Source organism: Bombina bombina, chromosome 4 (genome assembly GCF_027579735.1).
Source record: "Bombina bombina isolate aBomBom1 chromosome 4, aBomBom1.pri, whole genome shotgun sequence".
Taxonomy (NCBI): domain Eukaryota; kingdom Metazoa; phylum Chordata; class Amphibia; order Anura; family Bombinatoridae; genus Bombina; species Bombina bombina.
The window spans coordinates 97932817-97953181 of NC_069502.1; the positions used below are offsets into that span (position 1 = coordinate 97932817).

A 20365-nucleotide genomic window follows, 5' to 3' on the forward strand; every position below is an offset into this window, starting at 1 on the left:
CTGCCGCCCCCGCTATCGCTGACACCTGCATTTTATTTTTAACCCCTAATCTGCCGCTCCGTAAACCGCCGCTACTTACATTATCCCTATGTACCCCTAATCTGCTGCCCCTAACACCGCCAACCCCTATATTATATTTATTAACCCCTAATCTGCCCTCCCTAACATCGCCGACACCTAACTTCAATTATTAACTCCTAATCTGCCGACTGGAGCTCACCGCTACTCTAATAAATGTATTAACCCCTAAAGCTAAGTCTAACCCTAACACTAACACCCCCCTAAGTTAAATATAATTTAAATCTAACGAAATTAATTAACTCTTATTAAATAAATTATTCCTATTGAAAGCTAAATACTTACCTGTAAAATAAACCCTAATATAGCTACAATATAAATTATAATTATATTATAGCTATTTTAGGATTAATATTTATTTTACAGGTAACTTTGTAATTATTTTAACCAGGTACAATAGCTATTAAATAGTTAAGAACTATTTAATAGCTAAAATAGTTAAAATAATTACAAATTTACCTGTAAAAGAAATCCTAACCTAAGTTACAATTAAACCTAACACTACACTATCAATAAATTAATTAAATATAATTGCTACAAATAAATACAATTAAATAAACTAACTAAAGTACAAAAAATAAAAAAGAACTAAGTTACAAAAAATAAAAAAATATTTACAAACATAAGAAAAATATTACAACAATTTTAAACTAATTACACCTACTCTAAGCCCCCTAATAAAATAACAAAGCCCCCCAAAATAAAAAAATGCCCTACCCTATTCTAAATTACTAAAGTTCAAAGCTCTTTTACCTTACCAGCCCTGAACAGGGCCCTTTGCGGGGCATGCCCCAAGAAATACAGCTCTTTTGCCTGTAAAAAAAAACATACAATACCCAAGCCCCCCAACATTACAACCCACCACCCACATACCCCTAATCTAACCCAAACCCCCCTTAAATAAACCTAACACGAAGCCCCTGAAGATCATCCTACCTTGTCTTCACCTCACCGGGTATCACACCGATCCGTCCAGAAGAGCTCCTCCGATGTCCTGATCCAAGCCCAAGCGGGGGGCTGAAGAGGTCCATGATCCGGTTGAAGTCTTCATCCAAACGGGGCAGAAGAGGTCTTCCATCCGATTGAAGTCTTCATCCAAGCGGCATCCATCCGGAGCGAAGCGGCAGCATCCTGAAGACCTCCACCGCGGAACATCCATCCTGGCCGACGACTGAACGACGAATGACGGTTCCTTTAAATGACGTCATCCAAGATGGCGTCCCTCGAATTCCGATTGGCTGATAGGATTCTATCAGCCAATCGGAATTAAGGTAGGAATATTCTGATTGGCTGATGGAATCAGCCAATCAGAATCAAGTTCAATCCGATTGGCTGATCCAATCAGCCAATCAGATTGAGCTCGCATTCTATTGGCTGTTCCGATTAGGGGTTAATAACTTTATTATAGTAGCGCTCAGGTCCGCTCGTCAGATTAGGGGTTAATAAGTGTAGGCAGGTGGAGGCGACGTTGAGGGGGGCAGATTAGGGGTTAATAAATATAATATAGGGGTCGGCGGTGTTAGGGGCAGCAGATTAGGGGTACATAAGGATAACGTAGGTGGTGGCGCTTTGCGGTCGGCAGATTAGGGGTTAATAAGTGTAGGTAGGTGGAGGCGACGTTGTGGGGGGCAGGTTAGGGGTTAATAAATATAATACAGGGGTCGGCGGTGTTAGGGGCAGCAGATTAGGGGTACATAAGGATAACATAGGTGGCGGTCGGCAGATTAGGGGTTAAAAAAATTTAATCGAGTGGCGGCGATGTGGGGGGACCTCGGTTTAGGGGTACATGGGTGATTTATGGGTGTTAGTGTACTTTAGAGTACAGTAGTTAAGAGCTTTATAAACCGGCGTTAGCCCAGAAAGCTCTTAACTACTGACTTTTTTCCTGCGGCTGGAGTTTTGTCGTTAGATGTCTAACGCTCACTTCAGAAACGACTCTAAATACCGGAGTTAGAAAGATCCCATTGAAAAGATAGGATACGCAATTTACGTAAGGGGATCTGCGGTATGGAAAAGTCGCGGCTGAAAAGTGAGCGTTAGACCCTATTTTGAGTGACTCCAAATACCGGCGGTAGCCTAAAACCAGCGTTAGGAGCCTCTAACGCTGGTTTTCACGGCTAACGCCAAACTCCAAATCTAGGTGTCTGTGTTTATTCATAGTAGTTAAGTAAGTATTAGCCACAGAAGGAATAAGGCTTTCAATCCCTTAAGGTCAAAAATGAAATGTGCTTGGGTAAATTTCAATTTGAAATAGACGCATTTTTGCAATATGCTTCAATTAGCAAAAATGCTTCTAATAAATGTTATTTACTGTTTTTCTGCGGCATACGCACATATCTTGTGATGGCCTGTGCACTAGCATTCAAACACCACACCGTCTCAGAGAATCATCAATGGCTTGTATCAAACAAATTATGTCTTCAAAAGCAATACACACCACCACCAGCTCTTTGAGACAGTGTAGTATTTGAATACTGGTGCACGGCCCTCACAGGATATGTGGGTATGCTGCTGAAAAACAGTAATAGCTATTACTAGAAGCATTTTTGCTAATAGAAGTATTTTGCAAAAATGTTTCTATTTCAAACTTAAATGCACCTATGCACATTTTATTTTTTACCTGTCTATCCTTTGAAACTATATTAAAAAATATGTTCATCCATCCAATTGAACTGCTTAAATATAATGAAAAGGAAATTCAAATCATGTGTGTTCTTAGTTACATATAAAAGAAGGCATTTTAAAAGGTATTGTTGTATCTATCTATCTATCTATCTATCTATCTATCTTCTATCGGTCTGTCTGTTTGTCTGTCTATCATCGCTTCAATTATTTTTTATTTTATTTATTTTTAACTTGATGCTTCTGTGCTGCTAAATATTTTTGTTTACTGATGTGTCATATTTTAGAAGCCTAAAAGTATTTTACGTTCACTCATTTCCTTCCTTTTTTCTGTTATATATGACTGAGGGTCTAAAAGTGTCCAGGGGGTCAATTTATCAAGCTCCGTATGGAGCAAATCTGCAGGAGGCGGCATTGCACAAGCAGTTCACAAGAACTGCTGGTGCAATGATAAATGCTGACAGCGTATGTGCAGCGGACAATCATGTATGCTCGCACGTTACTAAATTGACCCCCAGTTTTCTAGTTTTGAAAGAATCATTATTATGTGGGGTATAAGTTGATATCCATAGTGTTATTCAGTTATGCTTTGCACCCCTAATATGTAAAAAGTGAGATGTTTGCTTTGTAATCTACCTATGCTGTGCAACTTTAAAGGGATACTGAACCCATTTTTTTTCTTTCATGATTCAGATAGAGCATGCAATTTTTTATTTGTTCTCTTGGCATCTTTATTTGAAAAAGCAGGAATTTAAGCTTACGAGCCAGCCAATCTTTGGTTCAGCACCTTGGTAGCGCTTACTGATTGGTGGATAAATGTCGTCACCAATCTGCATGCGCTGAAACAAAAATGGGCAGGCTCCAAGGCTTACATTCCTGCTTTTTCAAATAAAGATACCAAGAGAATGAAGAAAAAATGATATTAGGAGTAAATGAGAAAGTTGCCTAAAATTTCGTGCTCTATCTGAATTATGAAAGAAAAAAAATGGGTTCAGTATCCCTTTAATATGCCATTTGTAAGCTGTCTGATTTCAAATTAAAATTAATTATAAAAATTAGTATTCTTTTACAACACACATAAAATAAAACTTACTTTAATACAGTAAGAGGTTATAAACATTTTATACAACATGTGCACCTTTACTTATTTATCATCATCTGAAAAAGATTCCCTGGTGACCAAGTTAGAAGTGCTTTTTTTGTAAGATCATGACCTCTAATGAAAACCACTTGTTTAAAATACAGGTCAGGTCACTGTGTTTCATGAAGCTCTCTTGCAAATAAAATGGAAAACAATTGTTGAATCCTAACAGAATAAAAAAATAAGGGAATTTAAAAGGACATCACATTTCTGTTGTGAATATGAGACAGGTAAAATATATTTTGCAAGTTAAAGCTGTTTGTTCTGATGTTGACACTAACAGAAAATACATTGCTACACTTCCCACAAGTATTAAAAACAAAAAGGTATTTTTCCACTATGTCTATTTTTTACAAAAATTTTAAAATACTTTTTAAAGTATGCTTTATAATGAAACAAACTATTATTATGTATTTTTTAAGACAGTTAATCAAATATTAGAATTTTAGAATTTACATATAGATTCAGGTGAATGCAAAAGAATCAGGGCCAGATTACAAGTGGAGCAGTATTTAACACTCCCGCTACTGCCCAAACTCCGCTAGAAGTAAGGTGACCATATTGCCGCTTTAAAAAGGGACACATATGAAAAATACATATGTTAGGGCTATTTTCAGGGCTGTTTAAAGAAATGTTTTGTATAAGAACCCTGACATATGTATTTTTCATATGTGTCCTTTTTTAAAGTGGCAATATGCTCACCCTAGCTCAAAGTAATGTTTTTATCGCATTGGGTAACGCTCGTATTACAAGTTGAAAGTAAAAAGGTTTTGTTTGCACGCTAACCCAATGTGCGCAAAAAGCTGAACTTCAAATTTTCCCCCATTAAAAAATCAATGGAGCAAAACAAGTGGGAAAAACCTAACACCCTACAGCAAACGCGATCGCATATTCTCAAGTACGCTAAACTGACATTAAAATATGAATATTTCACATTCCAATGTTCTTCACATAGTAGAATATGTTATTCATAAATATATATTTTACATATATCTGATGATATTTTGGTACAATATATATCTATATCTATCTATCTATCTATCTATCTATCTATCTATCTATCTATCTCTCTCTATATATATATATATATATATATATATATATATATATATATATATATATATATATATATATAACAGTAGCAGAGATGTGCACTCTCACTTAGTGACAACTGCCAGGGTGCTAGTAAAGATCCATATAGAAAGAAAAAAAAAAGAAAAAACAAACTTGCACTCGCTGGTCTTTTTAGTGAAATAATTTACTGCAAAATTGTGACGTTTCGAGGACAAAATCCCCTTCCTCAGACAATGTGTTTAACAAACAAGAGTGACTTTATACACTGTGTAACTCAAACTCCTCCCCTCAATTAGACAAAAAAACCGCCAAATTGGTAACCATGGTGACCACTGAGTCACATTGTACACAACAAGTATTTACCATATAAAATATGTGCTATCGTATAAACATATATATAGATAGATGAGCCATCCTGGCTCAACCAAAACAGTGACAGCCCAAGTGCACGTTATGAAAACTGTGATACAATGAAAACGAGCATGGAAAACAAACAGATCCCTTAGTGAGTGTGCTGAGAGATACCATTCGTTCATTCATACTATCTTTTGATACTCAATGGAGCATTGAAGATGTTAAAGAAAAATGACAAGTCGCCAGTTTCTTACTCACCAGAGAAGGGACATAACCCACAGACCCAGGAGCCGTTCACTGCCGCATCGGTACACAACGCCGGGTAGAGAACCCGGAACACAGAACTACGTAGGCCTCTCACGTGGGGGGCAATCGGCCAATCACCGGGATTGTTTACCGTTGCCACAGTGACCAGAAGCCGTAAGTCGCACATATACCCTACAGCCCTAGAATATACACAGAAGGTGGAAATTGACTTGATAGAGTTACGGTTACAATTATCCTTAAGCTATAGCAGAGTACAACACATACAGAGGATCAAAGATGTACAATCAACTATAAATACGTATCACCACGATCAGAAACTCGTTGTGACCTCAATTGTCATTTGTTCAATAATTCTATCAGCCAAACACATCCTCTAACTAAAAGTAAAAAGTAAAAAGTAAAGAGTAAAAAGTAAAGAGTAAAAAATATAATGAAGCTGTGATTACACCATTGACCTTATTAGCCATAATGTGCCATAAACCCCATGCATATTACTATTGTAGCCCTAGGTATCACAAAGATGAGGACTAAGACAGGATTGCAGCTAACGGAGTTAAAACTATCAAAAATATAGAATCGCCCCCAAACAGAAAAAATGAAAATAGAAATAAAAATAAAAGAAAGGAAAATCAGAGAAACGGATGGTTACATACAACAGTACACCACATATCACAATATCAACCCCATTCAGAGTACGAAAAAGAGAAGGGAAATAAACATAGATCAAAGCCCACATCACCACTACAGGTGTAAATAAAGTAAAATAAAGTAATATGAGGGACTTAGGTGAGTATAGCTGGATGGTACGTGGACTCTCCCAAAAAAATTTTTTGTTTTGTTGTTAGTAGCACAGTCTATGGAAAAACACTTCAGACTGTAGAAAAAATTATAAAAAACAGTGCCAATCAAACATAGTGTTCAGTCCCTGTGGATGAAGAGTGTTTAATCGAAAGACTTGTCAAATTTTTTGGGAGAGTCCACGTACCATCCAGCTACACTCACCTAAGTCCCTCATTTTACTTTATTTACACCTGTAGTGGTGATGTGGGCTTTGATCTATGTTTATTTCCCTTCTCTTTTTCGTACTCTGAATGGGGTTGATATTGTGATATGTGGTGTACTGTTGTATGTAACCATCCGTTTCTCTGATTTTCCTTTCTTTTATTTTTATTTCTATTTTCATTTTTTCTGTTTGGGGGCGATTCTATATTTTTGATAGTTTTAACTCCGTTAGCTGCAATCCTGTCTTAGTCCTCATCTTTGTGATACCTAGGGCTACAATAGTAATATGCATGGGGTTTATGGCACATTATGGCTAATAAGGTCAATGGTGTAATCACAGCTTCATTATATTTTTTACTCTTTACTTTTTACTCTTTACTTTTTACTTTTAGTTGGAGGATGTGTTTGGCTGATAGAATTATTGAACAAATGACAATTGAGGTCACAACGAGTTTCTGATCGTGGTGATACGTATTTATAGTTGATTGTACATCTTTGATCCTCTGTATGTGTTGTACTCTGCTATAGCTTAAGGATAATTGTAACCGTAACTCTATCAAGTCAATTTCCACCTTCTGTGTATATTCTAGGGCTGTAGGGTATATGTGCGACTTGCGGCTTCTGGTCACTGTGGCAACGGTAAACAATCCCGGTGATTGGCCGATTGCCCCCCACGTGAGAGGCCTACGTAGTTCTGTGTTCTGGGTTCTCTACCCGGCGTTGTGTACCGATGCGGCAGTGAACGGCTCCTGAGTCTGTGGGTTATGTCCCTTCTCTGGTGAGTAAAAAACTGGCGACTTGTCATTTTTCTTTAACATCTTCAATGCTCCATTGAGTATCAAAGGATAGTATGAATGAACGAATGGTATCTCTCAGCACACTCACTAAGGGATCTGTTTGTTTTCCATGCTCGTTTTCATTGTATCACAGTTTTCATAACGTGCACTTGGGCTGTCACTGTTTTGGTTGAGCCAGGATGGCTCATCTATCTATATATATGTTTATACGATAGCACATATTTTATATGGTAAATACTTGTTGTGTACAATGTGACTCAGTGGTCACCATGGTTACCAATTTGGCGTTTTTTTTTGTCTAATTGAGGGGAGGGGTTTGAGTTACACAGTGTATAAAGTCACTCTTGTTTGTTAAACACATTGTCTGAGGAAGGGGATTTTGTCCTCGAAACGTCACAATTTTGCAGTAAATTATTTCACTAAAAAGACCAGCGAGTGCAAGTTTGTTTTTTCTTTCTATATATATATATATATGTATATGATTATATATATCCAGGGTGTATAGCATGCACTCCCACCAACAGACTCAGAGGAGGTCAGAGGAAGGGACGCTGTTGGTCCCGAAATGTCACATAATAAAGATTGGATTTATCACTGATGTCTGCAGTCCAGTGAGTGCTTAATTCTCTGAAACTTTATGATTATATATAAGTATAGATATATACAGATATATATATATATATATATATATATATATATATATGAATATCTATTTAAAAATACATAGCTGGAAATAAGTTTAATCATTGCTAGGTGAAGTTGATTTCCTGGCGATTGGTTGGTGTCACCCGGTGCGGTAAGTTATGGGGCGCAATCCGATATAGATCGTAGTTTGCAGTGCAAGCGAGGGAACCCGCTTCGCCCGCAGTTTCAGCTCGCAACTCGAGCTATCCCATATACTGCGCCGTCAGATGCTAAAGTGCCGTAAGTCTGATAAACCAGCAATGTCCAGAAATCTGCGCAAGTACAAATTTCTGGCGTCGCCAGTGACTTACGGCACGTTAGAAACTGCTGGCGCCTACAAAACCTGACTAAAGTCTAAATCACCCGCACTGTCTAACACGCCTCCCTAACATAGCCCGACAAGTCTAACACGCCTCCCTAACATAGCCCGACAAGTCTAACACGCCTCCCTAACATAGCCCGACACGTCTAACCCTCTATCCGCTATCCCCCCTCACTACCCTAACAATAAAATATGTATTAACCCCTAAACCGCCGCTCCCGGAGCCCGCCGCAACCTAATAAAATTATTAACCCCTAAACCGCCGCCAGCTATATTAAATCTATAACCCCCCTAAAGTGAGCCCCTAACACCGCCGCCATCTACCTTACCTACCCCCTAGAGTGAGCCCCTACCCCGCCGCTATCTATTGTAAAATTATTAACCCCTAATCTAATCCCCTATACCGCCCCCAGCTATATTAACTATATTAACCCTAATTATATATATAGTTATTACATTATATATATTAACTATATTAACCCTAATTATATTAGGGTTAATATAGTTCATATAGTTACTATAGTATTTATATTAACTATATTAACTCTATCTAACCCTAACACCCCTAACTAAATTCTTATTAAATAAATCTAATTCATATTATAAACTAAAATATTCATATTTTAATCTAAATACTTACCTATAAAATAAACCCTAAGATAGCTACAATATAATTAATAATTACATTATAGCTATGTTAGGGTTTATATTTATTTTACAGGTAAATTGTTAATTATTTTAACTAGGTATAATAGCTATTAAATAGTTATTAACTATTTAATAGCTACCTAGTTAAAATAATTACCCAATTACCTGTAAAATTAATCCTAACCTAAGTTACAAATACACTTAAACTATCAATAAATTAAAGAAACTACAAATATCTATCTAAAAATACAATTAAATAAACTAAATTACAAAAACAAATAAACACTAAATTACAAAAAATAAAAAAAGATTACAAGATTTTTAAGATAATTACACCTATTCTAAGCCCACTAATAAAATAATAAAGCCCCCCAAAATAAAAAAAATCCCTACCCTATTCTAAATTAAAAAAAGTTCAAAGCTCTTTTACCTTACCAGCCCTTAAAAGGGCCTTTTGTGGGGGCATGCCCCAAAGAAAACTGCTCTTTTGCCTGCAAAAAAAAACACAATACCCTCCCCCCAACATTACAACCCACCACCCACATACCCCTAATCTAACCCAAACCCCCCTTAAATAAACCTAACACTACCCCCCTGAAGATCTCCCTACCTTATTTTCACCACGCCGGGCTGAACTCCTCATCCGATCCGGGCGATGTGTTCCAGCAAGGGGCAGTGAAGTCTTCTTCCATCCGGGCGATGTCTTGAAGCAAGCGGCAGAGAGTCTTCTTCCATCGGCGATGTCTTCAAGCAAATCGGCATCTTCAATCTTCTTTCTTCGCTCCTCAGCCAATCGGAATTAAGGTAGAAAAATCTGATTGGTTCAGCCAATCGGATTGAACTTGAATCTGATTGGCTGATTCAATCAGCCAATCAGATTTTTCTACCTTAATTTCAATTGGCTGATAGAATCCTATCAGCCAATCGGAATTCGACGGACGCCATCTTGGATGACGTCATTTAAAGGAACTTCATTCGTCTGGAAGTCGTCGTGCCGGATGGATGCTCCGCGGCGGAGGAGCGAAGAAAGAAGATTGAAGATGTCGATTTGCTTGAAGACATCGCCGATGGAAGAAGACTCTTTGCCGCTTGCTGGAACACATCGCCCGGATGGAAGAAAACTTCACTGCCGCTTGCTGGAACACATCGCCCGGATCGGATGAGGAGTTCGGCCCGGCGTGGTGAAGATAAGGTAGGGAGATCTTCAGGGGGGTAGTGTTAGGTTTATTTAAGGGGGGTTTGGGTTAGATTAGGGGTATGTGGGTGGTGGGTTGTAATGTTGGGGGTGGTATTGTGTTTTTTTTTTTGCAGGCAAAAGAGCAGTTTTCTTTGGGGCATGCCCCCACAAAAGGCCCTTTTAAGGGCTGGTAAGGTAAAAGAGCTTTGAACTTTTTTTAATTTAGAATAGGGTAGGGAATTTTTTTATTTTGAGGGGCTTTATTATTTTATTAGGGGGCTTAGAATAGGTGTAATTAGCTTAAAAATCTTGTAATCTTTTTTTTTGTAATTTAGTTTAGTTTATTTAATTGTATTTTTAGATAGATATTTGTAGTTTCTTTAATTTATTGATAGTGTAGGTGTATTTGTAACTTAGGTTAGGATTTATTTTACAGGTAATTGGGTAATTAATAACTATTTAATAGCTATTATACCTAGTTAAAATAATTAACAATTTACCTGTAAAATAAATATAAACCCTAACATAGCTATAATGTAATTATTAATTATATTGTAGCTATCTTAGGGTTTATTTTATAGGTAAGTATTAAGATTTAAATAGGAATATTTTAGTTTATAATATGAATTAGATATATTTAATAAGAATTTAGTTAGGGGTGTTAGGGTTAGATAGAGTTAATATAGTTAATATAAATACTATAGTAACTATATTAACTATATTAACCCTAATATAATTAGGGTTAATATAGTTAATATATATAATGTAATAACTATATTAACTATAATATACTTAGGGTTAATATAGATAATATAGCTGGCGGCGGGGTAGGTAGATTAAATTAGGGGTTAATAATTTTAATATAGATGGCGGCGGTGTAAGGGGTTCACATTAGGGGATAGATCAGTTAGATGGTGGTGGTTTTAGGGGCTCACAGTAGGGGGTTAGTTTATGTAGATGATGGCGGTTTAGGGGTTAAATACTTTTTTAGGGATTGCGGCGGGGGATCGCGGTTGACAGGGAGATAGACATTGTGCATGCGTTAGGTGTTAGGTTTAATTTAGCAGATCGCGGTTGACAGGGAGATAGACATTACGCATGCGTTAGGTGTTAGGTTTATTTAGCAGCCAGTTTAGGGAGTTACGGGGCTCCAATAGTCTGCGTAAGGCTTCTTACGGCTGCTTTTTGTGGCGAGGTGAAAATGGAGTAAGATTTCTCCATTTTCGCCACGTAAGTCCTTACGCTGTATATTGGATACCAAATTGCGCAGGTTTGGTATACCTGCCTATGGCCCAAAAAACTACGGGCGACGGCAGAAATATACGCGCGTAACTTCTAGGTTACGCCGTATATAGGATACCAAACCCGCGCAAATATTGGGGTCGCCGACTTTTGCGGGCGACGATTTTTATCGTCCCCCATGGTGTCACCCCCCCTCCCCCCAGAAAGCAGACACACACAAACACAAAAACACAGTCACACACACATACAAACACTCAGACACACTTAAAAACACACTCAGATGTACATACAAACATTCAGAAACACACTCAGACACACACACAAAAACACACAAAGAAAAACACTCAGACACACACACACACAAAAACACTAAAACACACAAACACACACAAAAACACTCAGACACACACACACAAAAACACTCAGACACACACACACACACATACAAAAATACTCAAACACACACACATACAAAATATGTAAACTGCACTGCATTAATTATAATGCTCATGCCTAGAGCTGCTCCCTGGCTCAGCAGAGCATCAAATGAAAGATAAACAGAGCACTCTAAAAATAAATCACCAAAGAAAAGGTTTAGGTGCGGAAACTATGAAAATTTTGCTCTCTGACTCTGTTCCAAGTCTGTTAGTTCACAGCCCCGGGCCGCGTGCCTACCGCTTCTTATGGCCAATCACCTCTGCACTCTGCCCACCCCCAGACCCCCGCCCGCCCTCCCCTCCTACCTCTTTAGTTTGAACTTAGTGTACCATAACCGTACTGGTCTGGTGGGCATCAAACAGTGTCAGACAGTCATGCGGTCAGGTGCCAGGCATCCCCCTCACAATTTCCTGGTTCCCGTTTAGAGAGATAGCACAGCAATGAGTGACTCCACTGCTCCACACGTCACTGAGCAGTGAGCACAGATGGGCAGGCAGGTTTAGGCTAGCACTGCAACTTCGCAAGCCCCACGTCACGCCCACAACATTCTTAGTGAGATTGGGCAGGGGAGGAGCAAAGTACAAACAAGCAAAAGCAGCCGGGAAAACTGTTTGTGGAAATTGCAGCGCTGGCTCAAGGGGCAAAAAAAAATAGTGGCTAGATTACGAGTTTGGAGTTAACAGGGGTGCAGTTCTAAGGAGCAGTTTATGCTCACCGCTCACTTACAGACATCGCTGGTATTACGGGTTTTTACAAACCCTGCGTTAGCCGCAAAAAAGTGAGCGAAGAGCAAAATTTTGCTCCACATCTCACCTCAATACCAGCGTTGAGCTGGCAAAATGTTCTTGTGCACGATTTCCCCATAGGAATCAATGGGGGAGAGCCGGCTGAAAAAAAACCTTACACCTGCAAAAAAGCAGCGTTCAGCTCCTAACGCAGCCTCATTGATTCCTATAGGGAAATAGATTTTATGTCTACACCTAACACCCTAACATGAACCCCGAGTCTAAACACCCCTTATATTATACTTATTAACCCCTAATCTGATGCCCCCAATATCGCCGACACCTACATTTTATTTATTAACCCCTACTCTGCCGCCTCCAATGTCGCCGCCACCTACCTACATTTATTAACGCCTAATCTGCCGCCCCCAATGTTGCCGCCACTATATTAAATGTATTAACCCCTAAACCTAAGTCTAACCCTAACCCCCCCCTAACTTAAATATAATTTAAATAAATCTAAATAAATTTACTATTATTACCTAAAAAATTCCTATTTAAAACTAAATACTTACCTATAAAATAAACCCTAAACTAGCTACAATATAACTAATAGTTACATTGTATCTAGCTTAAGGTTTATTTTTATTTTACAGGCAACTTTGTATTCATTTTAGCTATGTACAATAGTTATTAAATAGTTATTAACTATTTAATAACTACCTAGTTAAAATAAAGACAAATTTACCTGTAAAATAAAACCTAACCTAAGTTACAAGTACACCTAACACTACACTATAATTAAATAAATTACCTAAATTAAATACAATTAATAACAATTAAATAAAATTATCTAAAGTACGAACACCCCCCCCACTAAATTACAGAAAATAATAAAATAATTACAAGATTTTTAAACTAATTACACCTACTCTAATCCCCCTAACAAAATAAAAAAGCCCCCCAAAATAAAAAAAAGCCCTACCCTACACGAAATTACAAATAGCCCTTAAAAGGGCTTTCGCGGGACATTGCCCCAAAGTAATCAGCTCTTTTACCTGAAAAAAAAATTACAAACCCCCCCAACATTAAAACCCACCACCCACACAACCAACCCTACTCTAAAACCCACCCAATCCCCCTTAAAAAAAAACCTAACATTAAACCCCCATAAGATCACCCTACCGTGAGACATCTTCACCCAATCGGGCAGAAGTGGTCCTCCAGACGGGCAGAAGTCTTCATCCAACTGGACAGAAGAGGTCCTCCAGATGGGCAGAAGTCTTCATCCAGACAGCATCTTCTATCTTCATCCATCCGGCACGGAGCACGTCCATCTTCAAGACATCCGACGCGGCGCATCCTTCTCGGCTGACGACTACTGAAGAATGAAGGTTCCTTTAAGTGACGTAATCCAAGATGGCACCCCTTCAATTCCGATTGGCTGATAGAATTCTATTAGCCAATCGGAATTAAGGTAGGAAAAATCCTATTGGCTGATTGCATCAGCCAATAGGATTGAACCTCAATCCTAATAGCTGATTGCATCAGCCAATAGGATTTTTCCTACCTTAATTCTGATTGGCTGATAGAATTCTATCAGCCAATCGGAATTGAAGGGACGCCATCTTGGATGATGTCACTTAAAGGAACCTTCATTCTTCAGTAGTTGTTGGCCGAGAAGGATGCTCCGCGTTGGATGTCTTGAAGAAGGAAGTTAGAAGATGCCGTCTGGATGAAGACATCTGCCCGTCTGGAGGACCTCTTCTGCCCGGCTGGGTGAAGACGTCTCACGGTAGGGTGATCTTCAGGGGGTTAGTGTTAGGTTTTTTAAGGGAATTGGGTGGGTTTTAGAGTAGGGTTGGTTGTGTGGGTGGTGGGTTTTAATGTTGGGGGGGATTTGTAATTTATTGTTCAGGTAAAAGAGCTGATTACTTTGGAGCAATGACCAGCAAAAGGCCCTTTTAAGGGCTATTTGTAATTTAGTGTATGGTAGGGCTTTTTTATTTTGGGGGCTTTTTTATTTTGTTAGGGGGATTAGAGTAGGTGTAATTAGTTTAAAAATCTTGTAATTATTTTATTATTTTCTGTAATTGTTTTTTCCGTCCTTTAGATAATTTTATTTAATTGTTATTAATTGTATTTAATTTAGGTAATTTATTTAATTATAGTGTAGTGTTAGGTGTACTTGTAACTTAGGTTAGGTTTTATTTTACAGGGAAATGTGTCTTTATTTTAACTAGGTATTTTATTAAATAGTTAATAACTATTTAATAACTATTGTACCTAGTTAAAATAAATACAAATTGCCTGTAAAATAAAAATAAACCCTACGCTATATACAATGTAACTATTAGTTATATTGTAGCTAGTTTAGGGTTTATTTTACAGGTATTTAGTTTTAAATAGGAATAATTTAGGTAATTATAGTAATTTTATTTAGATGTATTTAAATTATATTTAAGTTAGGGGGGTTAGGGTTAGACTTAGGTTTAGGGGTTAATACATTTAATAGTGGCGACGATGTTGGGGGCGGCTTCAGTTTAGGGGTTAATAGGTAGTTTATGGGTGTTAGTGTACTTTTTAGCACTTTAGTTAAGAGTTTTATGCTACGACGTTGTAGAGTAAAACTCTTAACTACTGACCTTTAAATGCAGTACCAGGCTTGACAGGAAAGGGTCTACCGCTCACTTCTGGTCAGACTCGTAATACCGGCGCTATGCAAGTCCCATTAAAAATATAGGATATGCAATTGACGTAAGTGGATTTGCGGTATTTCCGAGTCTGGCCAAAAAAGTGAGCGGTGAGCCTGTCATTTCATGACTCGTAATACCAGCGGGCGTTAAAAAGCAGTGTTGGGACGGGCCAACGCTGCTTTTTAAGCCTAACGCCAAACTCGTAATCTAGCCATAGGTTTCTATAACTTCCCCAGTCCCACTAATGTTCACAAATGCTGGCCCCTCTAATTAAAAAAAAAAAAATCTTTGAATTTTTTTTCTGGTGGTGTCACCCCCTGGAGGGTGTCACCCGGGTGCGGCACGCACCCCCCTAGTGATGCCACTGGGCGTAAATACAACAACTTTTAAAATTATGGGCTTAATTTATGATGTTAAACTCACTTTTCGCCAGTTTAGAAGTTGTATTTTACCAGGAAATCAATTTTACCCAGCAGTGATTCAACCTATTCCCAGCTGATGTTTTGCAAAAACCACGAAACAGCTGTCCTGGGATGGTTCTGAATCACAGTACTAACCCTAGCTAAGCTTATAAGCGGTGTATACAGCGATGCTATGGCATAAAGGGAGTCTGCCTAAAAGCAAACTAAAGTAAAGGTGAGTCATTGTGAACCTCATTTGCATGTCTTACCCAAAATCCTTTGCTTCATTGGAAACAATGTATCCAGAGGTTTTCTGTGGGAAAATCAAGCATTCTGACTTGTCTAGATTTGTTAGTGGGCTACACAATAAATTATTCTCTCTACATGTTGTACTTAGTGGAGGATTTTAAACTCGCCTCTCCATAATTTAAAAAGTTGTGTATTTTTATATATATATATATATATATATATATATATATATATATATATATATATATACATACAGTATCCCACAAACGTGAGTACACACCTCACATTTTTGTAAATATTTTATTATATCTTTTCATGTGACAACACTGAAGAATTGACACTTTGCTACAATTTAAAGTAGTGAGTGTACAGCCTGTATAACAGTGTAAATTTGCAGTCCCCTCAAAATAACTCAACACACAGCCATTAAAGGGACACTCAAGTCAAAATTAAACTTTAATGATTCAGATGCAATTTTAAACAACTTTCCAATTTGCTTCCATTAACAAAATGTGCAGTCTTTTTATATGTAAACTTTTTGAGTCACCAGCTCCTACTGAGCATGTGCAATAATTCACAGAATTAGCGTGTATGCATTTGTGTTTGGCTGATGGCTGTCACATGATACAGGGGGAGTGGAAATAGACATAACTTTTAAAATTGTCATAAAAAAATCTACTACTCATTTGAAGTTCAGACTAAGTGCTATTGCTTTGTCTTGTTATTTTGCATTTGTTGATTATGCAAATCTACTGTGTTGACAGGTCCTTTCATGTCTAAACAGTTGGCAACAAAAGTGAGTACACCCCTAAGTGGAAATGTCCAAATTGGGCCCAATTAGCCATTTTCCCTCCCTGGTGTCATGTGACTCGTTAGTGTTACAAGGTCTCAGGTGTGAATGGGGAGCAGGTGTGTTAAATTTGGTGTTATCGCTCTCACACTCTCGCATACTGGTCACTGGAAGTTCAACATGGCACCTCATGGCAAAGAACTCTCTGAAGATATGAAAAAAGGAATTGTTGCTTTACATAAAGATGGCCTAGTCTATAAGAAGATTGCCAAGACCCTGAAACTGAGCTGCAGCACGGTGGGCAAGACCATACAGCGGTTTCACAAGACAGGTTCCACTCAGAACAGGCCTCGCCATGGTCGACCAAAGAAGTTGAGTGCACATGCTCAGTGTCATATCCAGAGGTTGTCTTTGGATAATAGATGTATAAGCAGGTGAGGAGTACAAAGACAAGTGTGTCTTGCCTACAGACAAGCATGGTGGTGGGAGTGACATGGTCTGGGACTGCAGAAGTTCTGCCGGCACTGGGGAGCTACAGTTGATTGAGGGAACCATGAATGTTGACATACATATACTGTGACATACTAAAGCAAAGCATGATCCCCTCCCTTCAGAGACTGGGCCGCAGGGCAGTATTCCAACATGATAAAGACCCCAAACACACCTGCAAGACGACCACTGCCTTGCTTATGAAGCTGAGGGTAAAGGTGATGGACTGGCCAAGCATATCTCCAGACCTAAACCCTATTGAGCATCTGTGGGGCATCCTCAAACGGAAGGTGGGGGAGCGCAAGGTCTCTAACATCCACCAGCTCTGTGATGTCATCATGGAGGAGTGGAAGAGGACTTCAGTGGCAACCTGTGAAGCTCTGGTGAACTCCATGCCCAAGAGGGTTAAGGCAGTGCTGGAAAATAATGGTGGCCACACAAAATATTGACACTTTGGGCCCAATTTGGACATTTCCACTTAGGAGTGTATTCACTTTTGTTGCCAACGGTTTAGACATTAATGGCTGTGTGTTGAGTTATTTTGAGGGGACAGCAAATTGACACTGTTATACAGGCTGTACACTCACTACTTTTCATTGTATCAAAGTGTCATTTCTTCAGTGTTGTCACATGAAAAGATATAAATAAATATTCACAAAAATGTGAGGGGTGTATTCTTTTTTGTGAGATAATGTATATATATATATATATATATATATATATATATATATATATACTGTATATATATATACACACACACATATATGCATCAGATAGTGTTAATATGAGTGTAACTGTAAACTATAATTTTGAATGTCTCTATGTTGTTTTTTATGCAACTTTTTTAGCACACTACCCCTTACGTGAAGGTTTCAGTCACACCTAAATCACATTCACTTTTAACTTGTAATACACACGCTATTTCCAACAGGTATAAAAATTCGATATTGCCCACGTGCAATAGTTAGCGCCCCACTTGCAATCTTGCCATATATTAGTAATCATATTTTCATCAGAAATTCCTGAAGGCTTTAATTTTTTTTTATAGAAGGTGGAACCTTAGGCTTTGTTATTAACCACTGGTCAAAAAAGTCAATAACAAAAATGAATAACTAGTCAAAAGAGGTTTGAGTAAACGTTTAATATAACAATGAAAAGTTCTATAGTAATGATATGCAGGAGGGTTTTCAAAGAACTCTTTGCTTCATTAGTCAGCCATGGATATTACAAAGTATAATTAGATCCAAAGCTAATTAAAATCATTCACACTTGATTAGACATGTTAGAAATGGATGTGTATTTCATAAAAAGGTGATACACTATTATGTAGGTCTATCAACCTTTCTCAATGATATTTATCGGCAAACATCTATCCTTGAAATCTGCTTGCAGTCATAGAGATGTGTCTAATTCCATTACAGGTCTGAATGTAACAGGTGGTGAAGCCAGAAATAGTCTTACTGGCGCTTGTAATCACACTGTGGCTAAGAGAACTGCTCAGAGCATGTGCTTAGCTATATGATAGTTCTCAGAGAATGCATATATTTCCTTAAGGTCGTATAACATATTTATAGATTAGATGCTGTGCTGGCTTATGCCTTTACATTTTTAATTCCTTGGCGAACAATGTAGTACCTGGCTATAAATGAATGAATTCCTTCCTCACACCACTTTTTTTTCTACATCAGTAATTGTCATCCTTAAATAAGAAGACAAAGCTGAGGGTTCAGAGTCTCTTCCTTAATAACAGATGATAATGAATGCTTTTATTGATTTCAAATGTCTTCTTTATTAATAAGCTTTGTTGGAGATAGATATAAAAATAATAAAAAACAACTTTTACTCTCCTTTTTTTTTCTTTCTTCAAGGAAGCAGCAGTCTCTTTTTTGCAACGACAACCCTGAGGATACAGCAGTTGTCTTCAAATCTGTGACCATAAAAATCATTATCTCTGTGAAATACAGCAATTTGGGAGATAATCAAACAGTGACCAGGGGGCAGAGCTGCCAATCTGAAGGATTATGCTCTGTGCACGTCTGATTCCGCCTGACCTTCCTCGGAGCCAGCTGTCAGCTTGGCGAAAAAACACACAAATCGACTTCAGGCACATTCATTAGACTGTCTTGAGTGAAAAAAATAATTTGCATAAAGCCTCAGCTTTCTTAATTAGTACTTAATTTTTTCCCTTGACTTATTTTGTGCTAAGTCCACTATTTAATATCACCTAGTTAAAGACAGAAACAACTCATCCAAAATATTCACTTTAATATCTTTTGATTTTTTTTTTTCATTTTAGAAGTATGTGAAGCCAGTTATAATATACCCACTTGTGTATGAAACAATTGTGTGTGAAACACAGTTTAGGTATTGAATATATATGCATTAAGCAGAAGCTAATTACAATGCAAGATTCACACTGTTTACAATGACATCAAATGCATGTTGCATATGACACTTGGGCATGGAGCAATGTGCACTAATTAAGCTATTTTGGGTTTAAGTCTAGCACTATACCTTTAATTAAGAGTGTTCTGCTATTTCAGGATCATGTTTGTTCTGGCTGAGATCATCTGTTGCTCTTCTTGCTAAAAGCTTAGAAACAATTTGATCTGGAGGGGAAACACACAGTGTTCAGGTCAACAATTTACAGGGGAAACAACAAGATTATGTAAACCTAATTGATATGCGTTGTATCCTTCACAAATAGTCTCAGGTTATTTTCCTGTTAAAAATAGTAGGTGTGGAATTGGAAATATATGTACTTATTTCCCTTTGCTAAGGATAATAGCCATCTAAAGCAAAATGATTTTAAAAAACAAAACAAAATAACAAAACCTTTGAAATTGATTTTGTTTGAAAGTGTTATAGAAGCATTAAATGCATAATAAAACATTGCACAATAAAAAGACAACGTAAAAGTGCTTTGTATGAATTTCAAATGAGTAGTAGATTTTCTTTTTGACAAATTTCAAAATTAGTTCAATTTGATTCCCCCCTGCATCATGTGACAGTCACCAGCCAATCACAAAATGCATATACATATGCACTGTGAATTGTTGCACATGGTCAGTAGGAGCTGGTGCCACAGAAAGTGTGCGTATAAAAATACACATTTTGATGATCATGAAATTTTGACTTTAGCATTCCTTTAAGTACAAGCTGCTTAACA

General features: G+C 37.7%; 1 long non-coding RNA gene across 1 annotated transcript in view; it reads left to right on the top strand.

The window, feature by feature from the left end:
* LOC128655950 (uncharacterized) overlaps positions 1–20135 on the top strand; it is a 165264-nt gene extending 145129 nt beyond the window's left edge. The window contains exon 4 of the long non-coding RNA XR_008401945.1: positions 19065–20135. This is a non-coding gene — a long non-coding RNA (uncharacterized LOC128655950). The remainder of the gene's footprint in view (positions 1–19064) is intronic.
* The last annotated feature ends 230 nt before the right edge of the window (positions 20136–20365 follow it).